Genomic DNA, 7952 nt, shown 5'->3' with positions numbered 1-7952 from the left:
CTGATGTGAAAGAGAAAGCCCAAGGTCTAGCAATGAGCCACGGTGGTTGTATGGGGGAAACACACACACACACCACTCGCCTTCTCTCTTGCCTTCATCTCGGTGGCCTCGCCTCAGATCAGAGCAGCTCTGGATGAGGTGGAACTCACAGTTCTCCCTTCACACAGTAACCCTTGGTGACTTTATGTAGATGGTGGTTTTGTAGTGTGGTACACCAGAGCCTTTGAACAAATCCACGCTGCTCAAATTAATGGACGTTCCCATCCCCAGTGACTCACTTGCCCACTGGTGGACTAATTAACCAGCTACTGAAAACCTCAAAGTGTTCTGTGAGAAGAGTGTTTGTGTTGATAAGCACTGGGAATGACGTCACATAAGGACAAATATTGAGGGCACAGCATGTGCTGGGTATACTTCAAGGCCCTGGGGAATCAGTAGTGAATAAAGCAATGTCTTTTCTTCATGGAGTTTATATTCTAGATAATATAAATAAGCACATGTCACATGTTGGATAGGCTTTGTTAAGAAAGCTAAGACAATAGATGGCAGAGTAGATGACAAGAGAATGGTGTGTTGGGGAGAAGGGGACCTCAGAGAACAAATGGGGTGATGTATGAAAAGAAGTCCAAATGCAGTGGAATAAGCCACAAAGTGCCTGGGTAAGGAACATTCCAGAAAGCAGAAGATACAAAGGCCCTGAAGTGGGATCATGATTGGGGTTTACGATGAGCAGAGAAGAGGCCAGGGCATCTGGGTCAAAACAAAGTGGGTGGGGAAGGAAAAGGGAGGGCCATAGAGATGGTGCAGGGCCACAGCACTTGGGATTCTGTGGTCTTCAGAACACCCTGTCCCTGGGGCTAGGGAAGCCAGAGGGCCCTCTTCTGTTTGAGGGTCAGAGTCCTCCCGTAATGATTTTGGCATCATCATCTCTTAGTAGGCTCATGGACAAAGCAGAATCCTCTCCAAATCTGCATTTGTTTTTTCTTGTTTTCCTTGTATTTCCTGTGAGCAAGAACCTTCACACCTGTCCTTCTGTGTAAATACAAGAGCCACTTAGGCAAAGGAGTCATGTACCACAAAGTCAGAGAGAATGAGAGTGGGGAGCAGAATAGCAAAAGAGAAGGGTCAGAGACACATTTTCTCACCAGTGGAGATATGAGCACCCAATGCCTCATTTAAAGAACAACCACAAAAAAAAAAAAAAAATTGAGAAGGAAGGAGAGAGGAGCAAGATAAAAGTAGAGAATTAAGAAGTACAAACTACTGTGTATAAAATAAGCTACAAGGATATACTGCACAGCATAAGAAAGTACAGTCATTATTTTAGAATAACTTTAAATGGAGTATAACCTATAAAATATTGAATTGCAGTCTTGTACACTTGAAATATATAATATTATAAATCAACTATTCTTCAATTTTAAAAATTGATCAATTAAAACCAACCACAGCAAACATTAACGACGTCTCTGGCAAATCTTTCTTCTGTGTTTATCAAGAAGTAGCACATGTTCAGTTCATCAGCACTTGGCTACTTACTGGTCTTCGGGGAAGCACCATCTCTGGTCAGATATGACTCCATGGCCCCCTGAATCTGTTCTGCAGGCAGCTTGAAGGAGGGCCTCTAAAACATATAGCCCTAGATTCAGGAAGTTTTAGTGGACTGTGCACTGGTCAGCGTGGGTCCCATTGGCCAGGAGGCTGAGCACATGGCTAAGGAGTGGGGATACCCCACTGCACCACTAGCCCAGGTCTGGTTCTGGGAGCCACACCTCCAGGGAGACACTGGAAAACTCATGTCCACAGGAGAATAGCCAGAATGGTGAAAAGTCTGGAAACCTCATCATATCAGACATGATTAAAGAAACTGGTCATGTTTAGCAAGAACAGAAAACTCAGAAGGCCAATATCTGAAGAGCTCTCACAGAAGCCTGGTTGTGTAAGTGAACACATGGAACATGTCTCTGCGAGGCAGATACTGACTCATATGAATAATAGGATCTTAAACCTGGAAGGAAACTTTGTGGTTACTCAGTTCAAGGTTTTCATTTCTCAGGTGGAAAACCAAGACCCAGAGAGACTGTTACTCCCTAGAGTCACATAACTAGTAGGTGGAGGAGTCAGAGCTAGCTTCAGGTTATCTAAACCAGCCGAGCCCCTTACCTGCACCATACTCCCAGGGAAGAACTTAATAACAAATGGAGAAATCCAAACATGAAATGATCTGTTCCAATGAACATGCTTAAGCAGAAACCATCTCAGAGTAATATTACAGACCAGAGACTTCTCAGACGAGGTGGGAAGTTGCATTAGATTGGGAATGACAAATACATAGTACATATATCCAGACTTCTGCTTTCTGTGACCATGTCAAATCCAGAGAATTAATTATGACACACTTTTCCCACTGAATCTTTATGCAACACTCATGTAACTCTGACCAATCAATTGAAGCTGGAAGCCAAGATGCCATTCCTGCCCTAGACAAACCATAGGATCCTCCCAACAACATTAAGTTCCTCCCAGTCTTAAGAATGAATTCTAAGTTAATGAATGAGTAAACAGTGGGGAAAATGCACGATGAAAGGATTCCACCAAGGTGTCAAAAACAAGCCATACTTCCTATAAAGAATATTTACTCCAGCTTGCCTGCTTCTGCCATTTTGCTAAGTATGTGCTCAGGAAACGCATCAGAACTGAAAAAAAAGGAGAGAGGTCAAAAGTAGTAATGCTATTGGCAGGAAAGCACAAAACAACAGGATATCAGCCAAATAAGCGAATGCAACACATATAGCATTTAAAAAATCACATTCTTCAAAATATTTAAGAATAAAGGGATGCTATCTTCGGATGCAAGCAGCAGAAACCAACTCTGGTTCTAACTAAGGCAGGAAAAGGAATTTATTAGAAACTTCTGGGTAACTCAGTGTCAAAGTCAGTTTAAGCTGCTATAAAAGAATACGACAGTCTAGGTGGCTTATAAACACCAGAAACTGATTTATGTTTCTGGAGGCGGGGAAGACCAAGATCAAGACACCAGCAGATTCAGTGTCTGATGAGAGCCAGAGTTCCTGGGTCACAGACAGCTGTCTTCTTGCTGTGCCCTCACATGGCAGAAAGGGTGAGGGATTTCTCTGGGGTCTCTTTTTAGGGGCACTAATTCTATTCCTGAATGGTCAACACACTTCAGTATTTTTGCCTGGAAAATCCCATGGACAGAGGAGGCTGGTGGGCTACACAGTCCATGGTGTCCCAAAGAGTCGAATATGACTGATCACACATGCACAGTTCTGTTCCTGAGGGTTCCATCCTCAGGACCTAATCACCTCCCAAAGTTCTCACCTCCAAATACCATCACACTAGGGATTAGATTTCAGCACACGAATTTGGAGAATATAAACGTTCAGCCCACTCAGAGAACTAAAGAAAATCTTGACCAACCTGGCCTTGCAAAGGATGAAGCCAGGAGGCCTTGGAAAGTGCAGGCCTCAGGACCACCTCCTTAGGCGCTACCATGGAGTAAATCTGTCCTGTTTTCTGTTCCCGTGTTACTCGCTGAAGATTAAAACTCCCAACAAAAGAGTGAGCTGGCCTTGGTTCTGGGGCAAAGGGCCAGTTCTTCTATGCTTCCAAGTTCTGGTATGAAATCCCAGTAGCCCAAGATTTCTAGCCTTCTGGGCCATTTGGAAGGTATAGGTAGGTAAAGGAAGAAGCTAGGACATGTTTTATGTAACTATTTGTTAGCCTTACTTATCATTATAAAAGTTAACAGTGGGCCTGAATATGAGGACCCCTCTCACTGGACTTTTTTTTCTATTTATTTATTTACTTATTTATTTGCTGTGCCGGGTCTTAGTTGCAGCATGCAGACTCTAGTTCCCTGACCAGGGATCGAACCCAGGCCTCCTGCATTGGGAGCTCAGAGTCGTAGCCACTGGACCACAATCATTTTTTTCTGTCATGATTCCCATCCAGCTCCTGAACTGAGACCCTCCGCCTGCCGCCCCATGATGAACAGCAAGCCCCAGCTCACACTGCAGCACAGAATCAAACTGTTCTGGAATCATGTGGGGGAACAACAGCCCCTAATTTCCTACAAGACTGAGCCGTGTGTCTCCAGCTCATCACTCAGCACCTCTCTCGTGGGCAGCTTCCATGCCAGAGATGCTGGGAATACAGCTGTGAGTAGGACAGACAGAGAGTTCTGCATCCAGGAAGCTTGCCATCTACTTGAGAGAGAGAGATGAAACAAACACACACAAATATTTAATTAAAACTGCGCTGAGCTCTAGAGAGAAAAAGAACTGAACATTGTGAGCAAGAATAATGAAGGAGAAGAATAGAGCTGGTAAGGGGCAACCCCCAGGGCCCTGTATGAGGAGGGACATTCCCTCTGAGACCGGCATGGACAGTACTTAGTGATGCAAAGTAGGGAGGTCCTCCACGCAGAGGATAAGAGAGCGGAAGCCCTTCTAGAAAGACCTTGGCACATATGAACGTCTGAAGGACGGAGGGTAATGAGCAAGGGGGACTCTGGGAGAAGACAGCAGAGATCAGAGCACGCAGGGTCTGGTAGGACATGGTAATATTTAAAATTTAATTCTTAAAGTAAAAGGAGGCCACTGAAGAGTTTTAAGAAGGGAAATGACATAATCAGACTTACATTTTTAAAAGCTCCCTCTGGGGGCCTTGTGAAGAATGGATTGCAGGGACAGAGGTGGGGTGGGGGGGGGGCGCGGTAGTGGTTTGGGGGGAGGAGGGTGAATGCAGGAAGATGAAGTTAGTGCAGGGATCCTGGCAAGATGCGATGACAGCTTGGAATTGAGATGCACAAGTGCAGGGGGGTGGGTGGAGAAGTGGATGGACTAGAGAAATATCTAGGAGCTAGAACAGACAAAGTGTGTGAAAAGCGTTAATAGCTCAGTCGTGTCCGACTCTGTACAACCCCATGGACTGTAGCTCACCAGGCTCCTCTGTCCATGGGATCTCCCAGGCAAGAATACTGGAGTGGGTGGCCATTCCCTTCTCCAGGGGATCTTCCCGACCCAGGGATTGAACCTGGGTTCCCCACATTGTGGGCAGATTCTTTTCTGTGTGAGCCACCACAAGATTTGGGGATATGTGAGGGGTACTTGGGCAGGATATCGGACCTGAGGAACAAGGCAGGTAGAGGCACCACTTACCCAAACTGGGAATACAGAAAGAAGGGGAAGTTTTAGGGGGAAGTTAATTGTCCCTTAATTATCAGGGAATAGGACTTTAAAAGGAACAAGACATTTGGAGACTGAACAATGTATTGTGTGAAATCATGTGAAAATAGAATGCTCAAATGTAGGTAATTTCAAACAATGCAACCTTATAATTTAAACAAAAATCGATTTAAGGAAGAGAAGCCATTGACCCCTCTTCCCCGGCTCCACTCCCTCTCAGGACAGCTGTTTCATGCCTGTAACTAGTAAATTTCTCCATTCAGATCCAGAATTACATTCTAGACCCCAACACAAACCTGAGGTTGTAGGGACGGTAAGTCATCTCAGGCAGACAGGGCCTCCCACAGCAGGCTCGGCACAAACTGCCCCGGCTGATCCTGTCCTGGTTTGCTTCTCCGCCACCTGGCCTGAGTCCTGCCTACTCACCCCAGAAAGCCCTGAAACATTCGAGACTCGAGGTTGATAATGATGAGGGTGAGCTGGAGATGCCTCACTGGCCATGAGGGGCCACCCTGGACCCCAACACTCTCTGAATGCAACCCACTCAACAGCATTCAGAGTCCCACCTAGATTGTCCAGGGGGAGCCCCAGTGAGGTCTCAGGGGAGCCCTTCCAAGCAGAGCCAGTACCCTGGTCAGAGAAGAGCAGCTCATCACTCACTCCACAGGAGTCATTGCCAGACACCATAATTGTCCTGCAGAGATCAGTCTCAACAACCAACTCAGGGCATCTTTTCGTGGGGGCGGTGGAGGGTGAAGCAGGGCGGAGCACAGGAAAGGAGACTTGGAGAGGAGCCCCCTCAGATCAGGCTGGCTGGGGAAAGGAGAGCTTCCCGGTATGGAGACCAGTGCCTGCCAGCAGGGGGCTCTCGGCCCCAGAGTTGAAGCAAGGTCAAAACAGAGACCATCTTTGGGTACCTAGTGCTCTGAACCTGGAATGATTCTTATCTCTCCGAAGGGCCAGTGGGTACCTAGGCAAAGGGAGGACAAGGCCAAGAGTCGGGGGCAGCATGAGTCAGGGCCTTGGGCCGGGAGAGGAGGGCACTAGTGGTCTGCTGTGCACCATCCCTTGAAGCTGTGGCCATCTGGTCATCACCGACCACAGTAAAAATCCTTCCCCTGACTCACAGTCTCCTATGAGGCTGTCCGAGCATCCAGTCTGAGGGACACACAAACGTCTCATCACCAAGTTGCCTCTTTCTCGGGGACCAACATGGCTTTAATGCTGCCGTCAGAGCACAGCCTCATTCCTGGAGAACTGAGTCAGCCAAGTCCTTTATGCTAAAGCTAAGAAGAATGTCAGGGAAGTCTAGGGAAGATGGAGAGGAAGCTGGAGTGTTGGACAGATGAGGCTTCATGGTCATTTTCAGCAGAAGACGTAAGGGCTCTCAGTCTGGAGCACGGAAGAGGGCACACCCCTTACCGGGGAGCATACCAGCTGACACACACACCCCACCTCCCCTGTCCCCCAGCACCGCCCTGGGAGTCCTTAAGATGGAGATGACTCAGCAATTAGCAGCCCCAGCCCACACCCTCCATTCCAAACAGGCCCAGCCTTTGCCTGTCCCTGAATCTGACAAGCTCGTGCACTTTGATCATTTTTGCAGGCTCTTCCCCTACCTCCCAGACTAGAATATATCCCTTTATCCACCTTGTTCTCCAGTCGAAGTTCTGAAGTCCAGCCCTAGGCCCTCCTTCTCTAAGAAACCCTCCTTCAAGGGATCTCAGATCATCACCTCTCCCAGCTTTGCATGAAGCTGGATCAATAATCATGCGCCTCACTCTGCAATTTTTCCAAATGGATTAATGATCTCCCTAGGGAGGCTGGGAGACCCTGGGAGGGTCAGGTTTAATGCCCTGGTCCCACCACCGACACACAGTAAGTTGTAATGCTCTAAGTGGCTAACGCAGGAGCTGGGGACATACAGGTGGACAAAAGTGACCATGCTGCAGACATGCCCTCAGCAAGGAAGCCAAACGTGTCCAGCTGGAAGATTCTGTATCACCCTGGCTTCTCCATTGAGAGTAAGTGCAAGTGAAAAGCAGGGGAAGCAGGGGGATGCGTGGAGTCACTGTTGCTCTAACCCAGGCAAGAGATGATGGTGGCTGGGAGCCAGCAGATAACAGTGGTGGACGAGAGGCTGGTCAAAGGTCGGATCCACTCTGAAGGGAGACAGTTCCTCAGATGGGATGTGTTGGGGAGACAGGTGAGTGTAAGAAAGGTTTTAAGGAAAGACATACTGGCTCTCACCTGCAGTGGGCAAGATGCTGGGGGAAGTGGATCAGGGGCAGGGTTTGGGGCATGCTGAGTTTGAGATGTCTGTTACATATCTAAGTAGGCAGGGGAGTGTGCAGTGTGGGAGAGAGGCCTGGCCTGGGTGGATAAACTTGGGTTTTGTAGGCATATCAATGTTATATATTTGGGGTATGCTATTTTTTATTAACATTATTTTTCAAACAATGACTCTAAGTATATACTGGCCATACATTCAGATTTGATATAAAGATAAATGGACAGGCAGTTCTCAAGGTACGACGTATGCAACAATTAGAGACAATCTGCTGCTGCTGCTGCACACTCAGGAGCAGCAGCAGTATAGGGACAAGCTATGCAACTGAAGGAAAGACCCCAGCCATTCAGGACTAAACAGAGGTCACGGGGCACATCCATTTTAGATGGATGGATAGATAGAAAGGTAGGGGCCAACTGGGAGATGATTCCCACCCTCCTTCGTCACTTTCT

The sequence above is a fragment of the Bubalus kerabau genome, chromosome 6, assembly GCF_029407905.1.
Source record: "Bubalus kerabau isolate K-KA32 ecotype Philippines breed swamp buffalo chromosome 6, PCC_UOA_SB_1v2, whole genome shotgun sequence".
Taxonomy (NCBI): domain Eukaryota; kingdom Metazoa; phylum Chordata; class Mammalia; order Artiodactyla; family Bovidae; genus Bubalus; species Bubalus kerabau.
This window is presented reverse-complemented; position numbering follows the sequence as displayed.